An 18,126-nucleotide genomic window follows, 5' to 3' on the forward strand; every position below is an offset into this window, starting at 1 on the left:
ATTACTTCTGTATCTGCACGCGGTTTCTTTAATGACACAAATAAAAATAAAAACTGTCCCTTTATATACACTATAAATTATTTGCACTTACATACGGGTAAGTTTAAACAATGTTTGTCTGCATGTAGCATTGATATAAAACAAAATAACCTGTTTTACAATTACATATGAGTCAATAAGGCTTAAATTAAAAACGATTAAGATTGTAAGCAGTACGGGTAACTTCGGGAAACATACAAATGTAAGACACAGAATGAAATTCAAAAACGTGCTATAAAAAGTTCATAACACAATTCACCTCTAAGCCAGGAATGCACAACCTATGGTTCGCGTGCCTAGGCCTTTTAACTTGGCCCCTGAGTTGTCTATATTGATAAAAATATAAAAGAAAAATAGTAGTAGGAAGTTACTAATCTAGTTCAGACCCTTTCTCGAAAATGGGAAAGTGACAATTTCAGTTTCATTATGATAGCATTTATGCAATGGGTTTCAAGTTTGACGTGAAATGTAATTACTTATAAATTTGTAAATAAACTTAAAGAGAAAAAGACAATTATGCAAGCAGATAGGATTGAATTTTAAAAAAAATTATTTCAAAATTCTATCAACAGTCATTACATTAATTTCATACTAACTCATTTTATTTTCTAAATAAAAGTGAAAGTTAACTTTTATAATGAATGTAAATTAAAGTTTTCCTTTTCGTTGTTTGCCAATGCCTATATAAATTGATTTACCATAATTTTCTTTTGTAATCTAATAGGTATAATTGCTTAAATTTATACACATTAATTATTTTTATTATCTGCGCGGGAGCAAAAGATTAAAGACTTCGAACTTTTTAACGAATCTAAGTATACCGAACCTAAGTATACCTCGCATATTTGTAATTACAGTATTTTGTTAATGTTGGCCCCATACTTTGCATTTAGTAGTTTTTGTGGTCTACTACCCAAAAATGATTGAGTTTCCCCCATCTCAACACGATTTACTATCTTCAAAGCCTTTTTCGTTATTTTTTAGTTATTAAATTTATTACACAAACCACGACCGTCAAACTGCACTTTTTTTTTATAAGTTTTAATATCCTCCTTCGATGAATAAAAGGGAATTCGGTGATAGTCATGAGAAGGAAGGAAAGCGGGTCGCAGAGCAGCCCTTGACACCCTTCCAACCGACCCTGCCATCAGCGGATTTAATGAAAGTGGTTATATGTGCTAGTATCAAGGGTTACTGAGCTACGCCCAGGTAACTATACAATTTAATAAAAATAAGAAGTTTATAAAATATAATTTAAAATGCAATTAAATAAAATATAATTTAAAATGCAATTAAATAAAATATAATTTAAAATGCAATTATAAATTACAGATACAAATAGAAAATAACAAAAATTCACCAAAAGAAAATATACCTTGACGCAACTACAATGAATTTTAGCATTCGATCTTTAAAAGGTAAAGAAGAGTTTAAACACCTTTTTTTTAAATTGTTCAAGCTTGGTGTTGTCTTAGCGTCACTTAAAGTTGGTCATTACAGGAACTAAGGTGTGTTGATGCAATTCTAAATTGTAACTGGAAAAAAATTTTGAACGAAACAAGAGTTGAGAAAACAATATGAAACAGAAGCGAAAAAAAAGCAATTTTATTATTAAAAGTTTATTTCTAGAATTTAAAATAATAATAATAACTTACTACAAATTTAATAGCGCAATCAAAAGTTTAATGTTTGTAATATGTTAATTATGGTTCAAGCTATATAATTATGATTCATATAGTAAATTCTAATTATTCTTTAATTTAAGCTGGCGTAACTCAGATTGCAAACGAGACGACCGGGGTTTGAATCCTGACTTAGGCTAATCAATTCGTACACTGCTCTCGGCTATCAATGCCGCAGTTGACGGACAATGGATTTGGTACCCCTTGACGTCGGGCTGATTTTGAGAGGTTTTCCTAGATTTTCTCAACACGTAATTCAAATGAAATACGTTTCCCTTTAAAAATTCCTCTGCTCAATCTGTTCTAAAGCCCGATACAGGAATTCCTTTGTAAACTTAGTTGGTTTCAAAATTGTAAGACTGGAAAGTTTAACCGCATAACTTCATTTTATAACATTCTTTTTTTTTTTTAATTAAATTTAAATAATCCGTTGTGCTCGGGCTATTCAATGCAAGTTACGATTTTAAATTAAGTTTTTCTGTTAAATATTAAAGTTTTTTTTTTTCCTTTCTTTTCTTAAATATTACAATTTTCCAAAGTCATCTCGGTGAGTACATAATTGATATTTTGCGCTGCGTCAAAACTAAAATTTTTTCTGGGATTTTATTCGAAGACAGTAGTCGGGAAAATAATTAAAACTAAAACAATATTAATAAATGACAGTATTTAAATAATATTCAAATCTCACGAGAAAATAAAATCACCAAATGCTTTTTTCGGAACTCTGCGCAATCACCTGCACGCACAGATATCTTCTAATTTAAATAATCTAATAATTCGTCTCACTTTGTACAAACTATTTCAATTTCGGCAGAGTGAAATGGGAATAATTATACCCTTATAATGTCATCCTGTTTTGCATATCCTTACACACACACAACAACAAAACACCAGAAGACGCGTCAACAGATGTGATTCGGTTGTATCTTTCTCACGCTTATTTATTCGGAACACGTAAACCCCTCGGCATCAAAGGATGATTAGAAGCGAATGTAATTCAATACCCGTTGTCTTTGGATCCCAGAATTATTTCCCACGCTTCCCAAAGTAAATAAAAACACGTCTTTAAATATCACTAATAAATGAGTGGCAGTGTAAGAAGCAGGTGAAAAAAAAAAAAAGCACGCTAAGGCAGGTGAAAAGCGCGCTTCAGCCTGCTGATAGCCGTTGAGGATACCTAAACATCCTAGCAGATGGTAGCGGACCATGGGAAAAAGTGGCCGTAACACTCCTTCGAAAGCATCTTGCACCTCCTCCAGATATCTGCTGCTGCTCAGCATCTGTGCATCTTATCCTGTCCAGACGCGTTTGCGTCCGAGGGAGATGTTGCTAAATGCAATACTCTTTAATTTTGATTTCAATAGCAGACAAAGTGTGTAAATTTAAAGAAACTTACACAATGAAATCATGAAATGATTTTAATCTAAACTGTTAACCCTTTGACATAGTTGGGACACAGGTGTCCCTTTTATATATATTTTTCTGATTTTTTAATTACAAGCAAAAATATTTTTCTGACTTTTTAATTACAAGCAAAAATATTTTTCGGTATTTTTTTATTGCAAAAACAATCTCCGAACTGTTGAAAAAAAATCTTTTAGATTTTTCGATTCATATTTGAATTAAAAAATTAAATCCAGAAAAAGGGAAAATAATATTTTTCTTTGATATTCATTATATTGTTAATTAAAGAAATTTCAATGATGAATAATTTTTTCTCCTAGATTTAAATAAGTGAAAATTCGAAAAATTATTGTTTAGAAGTGACGCGTGTTGGGAAAATTTTACCTCTAAAAGCAAAAGAAAATGACGCCGGTGTTTCATGCAGTATTTATTAACCATAAATTATTAAATAGCTAAATTTAATATTTTTTACTTATTTTGACTTAAACCAAAATAATTAAAAAAAAAAGCATGAAAAATATGTTTAATAAAAATTTTGCGTCAAAGGGTTAACAGTTTCTTTTTTAACAAAAATGCTTTGAAAAAAAAAAAAAAAAACACAAACTAATTTTTTTTAAGGTTTTGTTGTTAAAGCCGGTTTACACTCCACTTTTAACACTACTTTACATCTTAATAGTGCATATTTCATTAAATTATAGTCTTCATGCACTTTTTATTAAATAAAAAAAGACTCAAAGAAATTAAAATTTTTAAAAATAATTTTTGCTTCTATAATTTACTTTTAAGTTTCAGTAAAAGTTTACTTCAAAGAGTTTTCCATCATGTATAATTTAAGAGTTGTAGTTATGGAGAAAACATTTATGATTCATATTAATTACGGAAAAGTATTAAATGAGTAATAATTCAGATTTTGACATGGCAGTAATAAGTAATTACTCAGCAACACTTTTAAACCAAAATTTTCATTGGTTAAACAAATTTTAAAAGGCCTGTAAAAAATAATGCCAATAATAATTCTCGATATAAGTTCCCTACATATTGTAAAAAACAAAATCTAGGCTAAGGATTTTTATTTATTTATTTTTTGAATTGCAGCCTATTATCATACATTAAGGACATAGAATTTAAATCCCTCGAAAAATAGTTTGGTTCAGGTAAAATTGGCTTTGTACAAATACTTTATTTAATAATATACTAGATCTTCAGGGTTTTCTTACGACAGTTAAGTGATTTAATAACTAATATTCTCTTTGTTTAATAGTTAAAAAAATATATTTATCTGGCACTTCCAGAATAAATTAAATGAAATCCATTACAATTAGAAATTATGAATAAATATAAAATTATGATTAAAATTAGATTTTATAAGTAAAAACTTTGCGTTTATTATTAAGTTGATTTTTAAAAGCTTAAAAAAATTACTCACATGAAGCTATTCAACTGTACAAAATCATACAATCTTTAAAAAATTGACTAGTGACAAATTAAATTCTCATCTTGTTTCAAAACGTAAAATTTTAATAACAAACTTTTTTTCGTTAATCTAATTCCTTACATTAATTTTCATTTGGATTCCTTTTTATTTATATTTTTTTTAAAAGTTTAAAATTAAACTTTAAATATCTTTTACATTTGAATTCCCTTTTTTTAGTCTTTAATCAATTTAAAAACAAATTATAAAGTAAATTAAAAAATACAATAAATAATTAAACAATATATTAAATAATTATATAATATATCAAATAATTAAATAATATATTAAATAATTAACTAATATAACTAATTAACTAATAATAATTATTGGTTTGAAGAGTAAAATAAAATTAAATAATTATTGTTTAAATTATCTTTTCTTTTTGAATTGCAAAATTCTTTTATATCAAATGTTTTTTACGTTATTATACGTACATAGTTTATTCAAAATCAGTCTATTCGTATATAGAACTTTAAGAAAATAATAATTATTTGAATATCTAAAAATTAAAACATGCTTGAATCGTTCTTTAAGTAACCATTCGAAACTTCTTTGAAACTTTTTCAGGTGTAATTGATTTTAAAGAGTTTATAGAAATTTCAAAAAATAAACCACTAGCGTAATTTTATTTTATAACGGTCGTTGAACAGCCGACCCAACTTAAGACAACCAATGTTCAACTTCGTAACCCTTTTGCACCAGCACAGCAGACAAAAGAACTCGTAAATCAAGTTTTGAGAAAAATTTGTCATCGTGAAGGACATTTTGGTGGAACTAACCCGCATTTGAGTTACATGTAGATGAAAACCACGAAGACCTCCCACGGTGAGTCTGACAACAAGGGGACTCTAATCCATGAACCATCTACCTCGGATGATATTTTACGTCAGCACTGTGGTCGGTGCGAGCAGGGTGCAGAATTCATATCGATCGCTGGGATTCGAATCCGGTTTACCTCATTGGAAGGCGAACGCTCTATCCCTTGAGCCACCACGGCTCTACAAACGTTATTAGCGTCAATTTCAATTACATGATATTAAATTTAATTAAAAATTTAGAAAGTAGGTAAAGTTTTTAATTATTATTTATGCTGAAAAAACTATAGCACGAAAAAATATTAAGAAATGTACCAGCTCAACGTCAATCTCTACAGCGAAGATTCTACAAGAACAAGACACTACTAAAATTTAATGAATAATAGTTACGACTTGGGAAACAATTTAAAAGTAACGATGGATAATAAATTATTATGAATAATAATAAAGCTAATCGTGATTCATTAAAATATTCTTAAAATATTAAAAAAATACATTAAAATATACTAAACATTAATAAAATATTCTCAATTGAAAATCTCAGAAGTGCTCGTAAAAATGTTTAAAAAAAATAATAAATAAATAAATATCTAAATAAATAGAAAACCTCTAATTTTTTATATTAAGCAATAATTTTAAATAACGAATCTTAATTATAAAATAAAGACAAATAACTGAATTTCTATTTTTAAAAAAAACTACTATAATAGTTTTAGGTTGTGAAGAAAATAATTACTATTGTATGGAGCAACGCTTTTGGTGAAAGTAAACTCAATAAAAAAATTAATAAATAAAATGACGTGTGATATTGCCATTTAAATATCGTGATATATCGCCAGCTGAAATTGATATTCCATGATATAACACTATCTTTTTCCAATTTAACTTAGTTACATAATTTTTTAAATAGGTAAATGATTTCTTTACCCAAGGGAAATTTATCAAAACTTAAGATAATATAGAATTTAATAACTATCCTTATTGATATTGCTTCCTTACATTATCGTATTCTTAATTATCGTGAGCAGTATTATTCACGTTTCTAATTGAATATTTATCGTCCCCGATAATTATCATAGTATTAACGTTGAAAAATGTTGCATATTCGATACATTACATTCACGATATGTGGTACAGATTCTTTTAAAAAATATATATTTATCGCAATAGAAATAGATAAGTATCTGTAATAAAATACAGTTGTACCTCTATTTAACGAAGTCGCTAAATCCAGATGAAAAATTCGTTATATGTAAAATTCGTAAAATAGAAAATCGCCATTTGAAATACTTAAACAACACAAAACAGGTTTAAAATTCATAAACACTAGACATAATTAAGATAGCAATTGATACACCTTTATCTTGTAAATTATTATCTGCTATCGAATTGTTTCAAATGATTTTAATATATGAAAGCTTGGTGATTTATTCCGTCTTCATCTTCCTCACAATTTAATGCTGAATTGTTTTTATTTCTCACACTGTACAAAGTATCCGATTCAGGAAATGTTTCTGTGGTTGCAGCATCAGTATAAATAAAAAGAAAATCATTAATCTGTACATCATCGTTAATTTCGTGGTTCTCTCTTAGCTGTACCCATATTTTCTTAAGTTCTTAAAAAGAAATATCATCCTCGGCCTCCTCGCTGATTAAGAATCCAGCATTAGTAAAACTGTTACGAATAGTATTATCTGTAACATCATAGTGCCATACTTTAGAAATTTCTGTTATGCTTTCTCGTACATTGATTTTTGACATGGATTCCTGTATGAAATACAAACAAAAAGGGAAAGGGATTTTACCACTTTCTCTAAAAGTTAAGTGGCTGCGAAAATCAACTCAAAGTCATATCCCCCGTAAAATGCGTTAACAAGTTTGAAATATTCTGAAATATTTTGGAATATAGGGAAAGTGGATCTCAAAGAAAAGCTTATTAAATAGAAAATTTACTTTACTATTTGAAAGTTATTTTATGAAGAAATTTCCCAAAATGTTCTTTGTTCCTCGAAAAACAGAGAAATTCGCAAAATGGAAGTTCGTTAAATAGAAGTCCGCGAAGTATCATCACTCTGCATCACAAAAAAGGAAGAATGGGAACTACGCTTGCAGATGCAGAATTTACCCAATCTGCAAAAAAAAAAAAGAACACGGGGAGTAAAATTTTGCATCCCATTCTCAGCCCCCTTATCACAACGACAGGAGAAGTGATACTCGTATTATTAGGTTAAGGTAATCACTGTGCTTCGCTTAAAAAAAAATCCAATCTTCAAGGCATTCTCACATTAACTGTCTCCATTTGAATTGGACAACAAACATCTGAACATCTGTTTGCCTCCCTATTAAACCACTTATATAAAGTTCCCCACAACAAACCAGGAAAACTAAAAACTATTACATCTCCCGCCCTAGATGTTATCTTCCATCAACAGCAATAATCTCAGTAAGAGGGTCAATTAAGGCTTCAGCTTCGCCATTATTGACCATTTTAAGGGCGACAATGAGCGGTTTTTATTATTTAGACGCCTTAGGCCTTTCTTTGTTTTCCAGTCATCTTTTCTTTGATTCTTTCTCTCTTATCCTTCCAAATCTGATAACTGAGACAATAGGAGTGAAAAGTATAGTTATTGAGTTTTATTCTCTCTTTACTCAAGGATTTTCACATCACGGTTTGATTATTAACTTTCAGAGTTTACATGGACTAATTTTTAAATAAATAAATAAAAAAGATAATAAAATAAAAAAGATAATAAATTAAAATAAAAAAACAATATTTCGGGACGTAATAGGGAAATAACTTACTTTTCTGATGCGCGTTCTGCTTTGTTGTTTAATCGCTAGTGTACTATTGAAGAAAAAGGCAGTAATCGTCATTAAAATCTTTAAAATATAATAGCCTTCATTTTTATTTACTTATTTTTTTTCCTCAGATAAAGAAACGTAAAAGATTTATTATTTTCATTTGTAATAACATTGATTTCTACCATGGATACGTACAAAATGATAACTATGTATTTTTGATAACTATGTATGAATAAATGATAACTATGTATGGAGTTCTGTATTTTTAACCTACTTTTTTCTTATAGATTATCATGCTAAGGAGTGGGATCTTTTTTCGAACTATTCCAACCTGTTTGAAATTAAATCATGCAATTTCGTTTCAGATCGTACAATCACCTAATGTAAGAGGTTTATAAGAAAATCTGTAGTTGAAGCGATATGAAATTTTTTTAAGTGGTTTAAAATATTGCTAAAAATAAGTGCATAGCTACCAAACTAAAAAGAAGAAAACGCAGTAGAAATTAGTACATAAGAATTTCCTGCCAACTCTATTGCGCGAATTCTATAACATTTTTGGCACAAGGAGTTTCAAGGTTTTTTTATAGGTTAAAAAAATAATAAAAAAACTACATTGCGTTTCTAAATTTCGTTTGACTGCTATACTTTTTATTTAAATGCATTAGAAAAAAAAATATATATATTGATTTTATCTTGAAATTCATAATTGTGCATAGCATAGCAAATATAGTTAAATTCATTCAAGATAGTTAATGTAGTCTTTAATTGATTCAATATAGTCTTTAATTGATTCCAGATTTGAGAATACTGCATAAAATAAATCTGAAAATATTAAAAAATACAGAAGAAGTAAAGTTTCAAACCTATTGCGGACTGAATAGTTTACATCATTATTCAGTAGGAATACTTATTATTTATCAGTATTCTAACAAAAAATATTTATTTGATACTGATTTTCTCAAAACCTTTCTCGAACTCAAAAATTGTCTATAATAAAAAAACTCTAGAAGTACTTTTGATTAAGTCAGAAAAAACTAGCCAAAAACAGTTAGTATCTTGCCACTTCTAAAGTGCAAGTCATTAGACTTTGATTACTTAAAACTTAATAATTGTTGAAAAACGCGAATTAACCGGAGAATAACAATCAAGATGATTTTGATGGCATCCACCAGGATTTACATATTTGTGCTATGAATTTTTTCCCGCACCCTTTCTTTTTATTTTTTGTCTTGTAGGACGTCCTTCCCGTGAGGCAGAAATGAAAACGAAATAAGGTCTTCTTTTCCTCTCCCATTCAGCACCAATGCACGTGCGCGGAAATGGTGATTAGTTGAGTTAAAAAGAGGGGCAACTACTCAAGCGCGCACCTGCACCACAAACCATCTCCGCGAGCGGCCATCTTTAATGATTGAACAATGACATTTCTTCTCTAAGATCAATTTTGCGTGAACCCATGGCCACAGGTGGCGCTGCTTGTCGTGGCGGTTACAATCAGTGGAACACCTGTTGAATGCGCTGAATCGTGTTTTCTCGGCAAAACAAAAGCTATATTTTCAGGCTTTCTGTATAGTTACGCACGCATTTGTGCTAATGCAATTTAATAATGCTTTGACGATTCCCTCCCGCACCCTAATTTTTCTTACTTTTATTCTTTTCTCTGCTCCTCTTACTCTTAAATTATGCAAAAGCAAATGTATTAAACCTCAGAACATTATACTAACATGTAATCTTATTTTTTATGCTAGCTGCATTAATTCAGAAATTAGTTAGTTAATACACTAAAGGAAATAATTTTACAAAGTTTGAGTCAATTTAATTAGCCTTATCTATGAAAATAATAAAATAATTGTCTGTGAAAATCGTAAAGAGTTTTCAAACATTAATTGAATGAAAATTAGGTTATTAAACTATTAAGAAGTGTTTGGACTTACTTAAAACGTAACAATATTAATAATTTCATAACTAAATTATTACCTCTCGTCTCATTTACCGACATTAACAAAGTACAAGTAGTAGTAAGTTGTAATAATAATATAACAAGTAGTTATTATAAATTAATTGCTCTCTACTGCTATAAGCGCACGAAAGAAAATTCAATGCTAGCTTATTTATTAAGATTAAAGTTTCAGATTAAAAAGAAACTGAATAGAATTATATGAAATTATATTTTGATTAAGCGAAAAAATAATAAAAAAAGAATTTTTCGACCTATTAGTTTCAGACTATTAATTAAGTGGAATAATTATTTAATTTAATGTTTATATATATTCATTCAAAAGTAATTAGATTTTTTTTTAAATATTAAATAATATGCAAGATTTAATTTGAAATGTACGGGAATCTATAACTTTTAACTAGATGATAAGGATTAGGACTCGGCGAGGATCTGATTTTCTAAGTTCTAATAAATACACTAATTGCAAAATTAACATTCTGAAAAACTATCGCTAAATGGTTTTGCTACATTATATATACGTACTAACCCCGTTATAGGGGATGAACAATTAAAAAAATATATAAAATATTAAAAATTATTTATTCGGTTAATTTTTGTAGGTAATATTAGTTCACATCAGTTCATATATCATTCTTAATAATATATTATTATTATTTTACATTGTAAACAATTAATACGTGATTTGTATCAATTAATATCAGTTCCTGTATAAGTAGTTCAACTCATGAATTATTCAGTTCATTAATTATTTTTATTATTTACTAATACCTGAAATATTTGCAGCTGAAAACATCGTTTTCCAGATTTCAATCAATAGGGCCATATGATTGCCGAATTTATTAATTTTGAAATTTGATAAGATTAAAATCTTGTTTCCTAAGTAAAGATCAGCTAATGGTACATAATTGTTTCGGTACATATTCACATCAATTGTTTTTTCTTATAGCCAGTCATTTTTTGAAAGGTCTGGATTTTTACCTCACCGAATATGTGACTATTATTAGAAAATCCAAACTAAAAAAGAAAAAAATCGACAATATTTATCTAAAACATATAATTCACTCTTAAATAAACTGTCACCAATCAATAAGTACTTTTTTCTTTCTTTTATTAAATTAAATCATTTCTCCTTATTAATACCTGCAAAAATAATGCTAAAGTATGTTATAAGGAGAAATTCCAGCACATTTACGCATTATTACTCGTTTAGTCTTTCGGCGTCGTGAATTACTCCCCAAGTTTACTAACATCTGTTTACTTTATGAGATTTCACCCATTTGAATAACAAACTTCACCCACTCTAATTGATTCCACAATTTTCCGCATATTTTTTGGCGGTTCACGAAACACTTAGCACGAAATGCAAAAATGATTTATTACACGTATATTATTACTTCCAGTATTACAGCCCCATCACTTGGAGAACACGTGCTGAAGTATAAACAACATAGGACTTAATGACTCCACCAATCGAGAAAGTCGATAATAGGCAGCATAATCACCTCCTTTGCGATAGCAATCAGAAAGTCAGGGCCCACAAAGTTCAGGTAATTTGGACCGACCATTTCCCCCTCGACAAAAGGTGAGGGTTTTTAAATGAGGAACCGCAAATTGAACCACCTTTAATGGGCCGGTGGGTGGGATTGCTTGTTCCGCCAAAGGAAAAATTAGGTTTGGCTCGAAAATTTAGGAAAACAAGTGTTCTGAATCTTTATTTTCCGAAGTATATTTGGATAAGATCTAAGTTTTCCTTCCTTAAATTCTTGACATAACTGACGGTATTTTAGATGCGTTTGAAGAAAAGTAAATAAGCTTCGCTTTTACTTAGAAAATTAGAATTAAACGCGAAAGGAAAAAAATCAAGCTCGGAATTTCTTTTTTAACCTTTTAATTCTATATCATAATAAATTAAATTGGTCTTATTTACTACATTAAGCTCAAAGTGAAAGACAAATTTTAAATTAATTTGTAGACAATACATCCGAAATATCGATAGGAAGCGATTTACAAAATATGGAACCCTGAGTGCAAAGAAAGGAACGGAATAAAAAGTACCCGTAAAAAACGATCCCGTAAGGCTTCTCGGAAAAAAAGGTACTTCTAGAGGAAAAATCTGTACTGAAATTTCATGTGTGTTTTCCTCGTTATTTAAACAGTTTATGATCCCTCCAGATTCGCTATTTAAGGTAAAGGGAGAGGGATTTTTGAGTGGAATGTATTTCTTTTCTATTATTAAAAAGAATATTTTAAGTGTTTCCTTTTTCAGAAAAATTTGCAATTTCTCATTTTAGTTTTTTGAAGAGCTTAAATTTTATTTAATTTTATATCTATTTATTCATGAACAATTTATTGTATTTTTTTAACAGTTGTGAGCCCAACTCAAAAATCCTGAAAATTTCTCCAATATAAAATCATTAATTACGTATTTCAAAAAATTAACGTTTTTATAAATTTAAATCATTGATATTTTCAAAACATGAAATACTAAATAAATTATATGCAGCATAATTTAAATGAATAACTATGCAGAAGTTTACTTTTATCTCTAATCACATTTATTATTCTACCAGAAAAAATATTTACAAATGAAAGAGATGCCAAGTATAAATTCGAGTTCTAATATTTCTAAATAAAACATAAACTTATTTTTATGCATAAATGTGATCTTCTTGAAACTTTTGGACCTTGGATTTCCGGAAATCCGGATTTCTTGAAACTTTGTGGACCTTGTGAATATCAGATTTGCTAGTTATAGTAAAAGGAGGGCGAATTTTAAAAGAGAAATATCTCTTTTCATTTTCTTAAAGGGCAGGGGATTATTTTAAATATTCTTATGAAACATTTATTGTAATGTTCCTCGCACCATAAATTATTTTAATAATTAACTGTATTCAGCTAACATTTTTCTTATTAATACATTTCGCATAGTTGTTATTTTTTTACTTCAAACATTTTTAAAAGTCAAAAATTTTAAACTACTAATACATACACGTAGTACACATTTGCGTAGATCAAACAAGACACACATACTACGTAAGAAAGAGAACTGTCAATTATTTTTCTTTATTTAAATATTGAGGAAAATTTTGATTATTTCAAATCTCAATTTTTTATTTTATTTTGTAAGAATTTATTCTTTCCTTATTAAGCTCACTTTTTTGTTTTTTAATTTTGTAGATTTTTTTTGCTGTGTTAATTTTATATCTTTTACTGCTTTATTTAATCACTGTATTTATTTTCAATTGTTTTTAAAACAAAATCAATGAAAAAAAATTCTTTCGCCAAGGACTACGCCAAACACATAATTCCCTCAACAACGATCCTTACAACTCTACCTTTCTACTGTTTTCTTCTGTGGACCTTCTTTACCTACACTAATTAAAAATATGATTTTCTATCTTCTCATAATTCATGCAATTTCCTGAAGGAATATAAATTATTTTTGGCGCATTTTTAGCGCATCGTAAAATTCAAAAAATTGCCAACGTAAAGTGAAAATAAAATTTTTTATTTTTCATTTGATTTTATAGGCTGTGGAATTTAGTAATAGCATGTCGTCCCTCTCAATCAGTCAGGAGATGGGTTGGGCAGCTCTACTAATTCTTCACTTTCGGTGTGGTCTCAAGAAGTTCTTGCATTCCACACATATTATCAGGTGGTCAAATTTCCTTTAACAAACAGGAAATAGTTTCCTAGAAACTAACTGTCATTTGCATCAGGTGTCTGAATCCCACCAATACCATTACACGTGTTCAACAAAAGTCTTTTTAATTTTAGACTCTGGTGTTACAACCGTGAACATCTACAAATACTCAATAAGAAGTTCTTAACTTCGTTCTTTTGTTCGAGAATAGAGCCCTTGTTAAAGATCAAGACAGTGGAGATATAACCCCCCTGAATACAGATCAGCTATCTCTCTCAATAAGTCATCCTTCTGATAGATATACAGGTGTTTGTGTTGGTTTTGAAAGGGGTGAAATGCTTCCCCGTGTGGTGGTTATTCCTTCATCACGTATATGATAGCTGACACTGACATCTTTACCTGTGTGGAGGGCAATTTCAGGTGATAGCCAACCATCTGGTTTAAATTGCACATAATTTCTTCGAGATATCGTGGGAAACTTTCTGCATATTTTAAAAGTGACGAATAGCATAGGCTTGCACTTGCTGAAGCAATTTTTTTTTTATGCTGACTTGAAATACTCTCAAACTTATTTACATAAAATCTCCTTTAAATTTCTTAATTATAAATATGCTTAGTTAAATCAAAAGTTTTTCTTAATAGATATGAAATATCAAAAAATTATCTTCGTAAATAACTCATTATTTTCTATCTTGTTCCTACTTTGAAGAAGGCAGTCCACTGTGATAGAGCTTTACAATTTTTAATGCACTTAAGCTTTTATTCGATTTTTGAAAGTAAAATATAATGACTCCCAATTACATGAAACTTCTAAATTAAAATCATGACTCCACCCCGAAAATTCTGTTCAACGTTAAAACGTTCAACATTTCTTTCTTTTATTCCATTTTTTCCCTTAAATTTATTTATTTAATCATAGCTTTTTCTGACTAATATTTGTACATCAATTTAGTATTTAGAATTTATATATCTGAATCTAACTTTTTAAATCCACATTGCATGTACACTGTCAAAAAAATATGTAATTTAGCGTTCATTTGCCGTATAATTTTACGGACAAGACCCGCTTTACAAGAGCATCTAAATGGTAATGTTCTGTACATTAACGTTATTAGTTTATAACTGCAGCGTAGCATATTTCGGACTAGAGTGTTTTTACGGCATTCATAAACAATTCTTATTTCGCACACCTATTTAAAATATTCCATTTAAATTACAAGATATATTGAATTTATTTTCATTAAAATAGACATAAGAGTTTCCAATTTAAGCTCATTGATCATTAGGTCAATAACTTAACGGCATAGTAAGAGGTATATTTTAAAACTTACTAACAAAAAAAAATTGTTATTTGTTCGGGTAGGAAGAGGTCGGTCAAAGCTTTTTATTTTATTGCTAAATGTGCTGTGGTTAAAAAAAATTGAGGTCTAATGATATCGACCAGCAGTTTCCAAAAAGCATTCTATGAAAACCTATGATTTAGGGGCAAGATCACAGGGATTCCGAGAGTTAAGAATTCTTTTAACACAGATTTTTTGCAACATGCAATTATAATTATACCCAATCAGTAATTTATTTAATATTTCAATTATTTACATGAAATTATTAAAGCAAAATGCCAATAAAAAAAAAAAAAATTATTTCTATAACAATATATTGAGTAAATTAGAAAAGAATATGCATTTATAAAAAATTCCATCAGTTTCAAAATTTTCAATCATCAAATTTTTTAATCCAAGCTAAAACTACCAAATTCAAAAATATAAAATTATATTTCTCTGATAATTATTCTCAACCATTATAAGAGTTCTTTTTCGAATTAACTTATTTTATTAATTTTTAGCGTATGAATACACCAAGAATAAATTCAGATATCACATCATACCTATGAATTTAACTATCTCGTTTTAAGACAATTATTGATAAGACGATAAAATATTTTATTCCGCACATTAAGTAATTTCGAAACAACTATTAGTATTACTTCGGTTAGTATATTTAAAGGTCACTTTTAATGAAATTTATTTATAAAATCGGAATACCGCCTAAAAAAGCTCGATTATTTGAGGGTTCCATAGTCGAAAAAAATTGGAAACCGTTGGTTTAGATTAGAGGCTATCAAATGGTGCTCCGATATACCTTTAGGTTCCGGGGAAGAGTTTAAGGGGTTCCGCTAGTTAATATATTTTATAAGTAATGATTTTTAAGATCTCTAATTATACTTTGATCCAACCTATAATTCATAGTTTATTTAATATTTTGCTTGATTTTATAAAATTATTTAATGTGAAATGCCAATGAAATAGATATGACATTATTTAAAAAGAAAATATGATATTTCTACTAATATATTGAACGAAATAAGAAAAGAACAAGCATTTATGAAACATTGCATTGCTCTATTGCTCTTTTCAAATCAAAATAAAATAACTATTTTAATTAATAAACTTACCCTAAACTAAAAGTTTTTAACGTTTATATCAGTTCTTCCATTTTTTCCCCCTTCACTTTTGACTTATTTTTAGTTAAATTCATAACTAGACTAGTCTCAAAATTTAACTGTCGGACACTAAACCTAATTTAAGCTTACTGATAAAATGATGAAAAATATTTATTCCTCTAAAAAAATATTTTAAAAATAAAGTTGTCTTTTATAGGCTATGCGTTCAAAGTTACCTTAATACACTTTACTTCTAAAGTCGGGGTTCCACCAAAAGAAACCTGACCATTTAGGGTTCTATAGCCAAAAAAATTGGGAACCGCTAGTTTAGCATGTATGAAACTACAGACAATCATTGTTAAATGCTTCATGAAATAAAGTTCATGAAAAGCATGAGCAAAACATTTTAGATATCAGTGTCAGAGGAGTGAATGACATGAAACACATGTTCGTGGATCACAAGACACCCTCAGATGATAAGAACATTTCACTTCCAATTTTCTCACGGGCAGGAATTGAAATTTATTACGAATCTGTCCCCAGTTGCTTCCGAGAAAAGATAAATAGTGCATTTTCTTGCTTATTCGGCGGAGATACTGAGAAATTAATTTAAAAACATTATGAATGCATCATTGATTCTATATTTCAAGTAATTCACAAAGGAATGTTATTATTTTTATTTGTTTAAGTTTCTTATTGCGATTAACTTTATAGAAGCCAGTCGTCAATGTTACCAAAAAGAATTTAAGACACAGGCGAAATATTAACTATAATAAAAAGTCCAAATATATATAAAGAGCTGTGGTGGTTCAGGGGATAGAGCGTTTGTCTTCCAATGACGTGAACTGGGTTCGAATCCCAGTGATGGCTGGTCGATGCGAATTCCAAACCGGCTCGCTCCGACCACAGTGCTGACGTAAAAATATCCTCAGTGGTAGACAGATTGTGGGTTAGAGTCCCTTTGCCGTCAGGCTAGCCGTGGGAGGTTTTCTTCTCTATGTAACACAAATGCGGGTTAGTTCCATCGTAAAGTTCTCCACGAAGGCAAATTTCTCCCAATACTCGGTCCAAGAATTCTCTTGTTCAAAATTACGAGGCTACGGAGTTGAACATTGGTATTCGTAAACCCAAAATTGGGTCGGCTGTTCAATGATGGTTATATAAAATATATAGATTGATTCTTCCTATTATTAGAAAATATCCTGCTATAGTTTAATTATAGTTCAGCACAAGTTTTTGACATTTTCTTTTTAGCTGTCTGCAAATAATATAACAAAACTACATTATTAGTATAAAAAAAAAGTATGATCTCAACATAGAGAGAACAGATGATAACAGATGCAGTAAAAGCTTTTTAATGGCCAATATTCCCATGGTTAACAAAAACGCAGAAGAGAGGGATAGATGAGGTTGAAAAACATCTCAAGAGTTTGAAAATAAGATATTGAAAAGAGAAAAATCTTCTTCGGAGTGGCTTCTTTGGAATAAAATGTTGAAGAGGTCATGGTCCAACATGGACTGTAGTTCCAGAGAGCAAGTAAGTATAATCACTAATTTATTTACAGATTTTAAAAGATACTATCACAATGGCCTCTAACGAAAGTGATTAGGTCCAAAATTTTACTCTTATTTGTTTTAAATTCCGTAGTAGACAAGTAGAACTTTTTTAAAAACTTGATAGTAGGTCAAAATTCAATATTTGAGAGTTAATCAAGATCAAAATACTTAATAGTGCTGCGCAAATAATTTTAACTATTTGATTTTCTTTACCCTCTTATTTCAAGTTCCAATGACACTTGCTCGGAAATAATACTTTTAGAAATCATGTTACATTAGGAATATGTATATATACTTATAAAATATTTGCCGT

General features: G+C 29.1%; 1 protein-coding gene across 2 annotated transcripts in view; it reads left to right on the forward strand.

Moving 5' to 3' along the window:
• Positions 1–1,125: 1,125 nt before the first annotated feature.
• Positions 1,126–18,126, forward strand: part of LOC107455976 (mitochondrial transcription factor B1) — a 76,403-nt gene continuing 59,402 nt past the window's right edge. The window contains exons 1-2 of one of the 2 annotated variants that reach the window (XM_071179788.1): positions 1,126–1,248; positions 17,511–17,793. The gene's annotated coding sequence lies outside the window, so the exon portion shown is untranslated. Of the gene's footprint in view, positions 1,249–16,746; positions 17,794–18,126 lie in introns of those variants that run through there. The other variant, XM_071179787.1, reaches the window with a different exon arrangement.

The sequence above is a fragment of the Parasteatoda tepidariorum genome, chromosome 4, assembly GCF_043381705.1.
Source record: "Parasteatoda tepidariorum isolate YZ-2023 chromosome 4, CAS_Ptep_4.0, whole genome shotgun sequence".
NCBI lineage: Eukaryota > Metazoa > Arthropoda > Arachnida > Araneae > Theridiidae > Parasteatoda > Parasteatoda tepidariorum.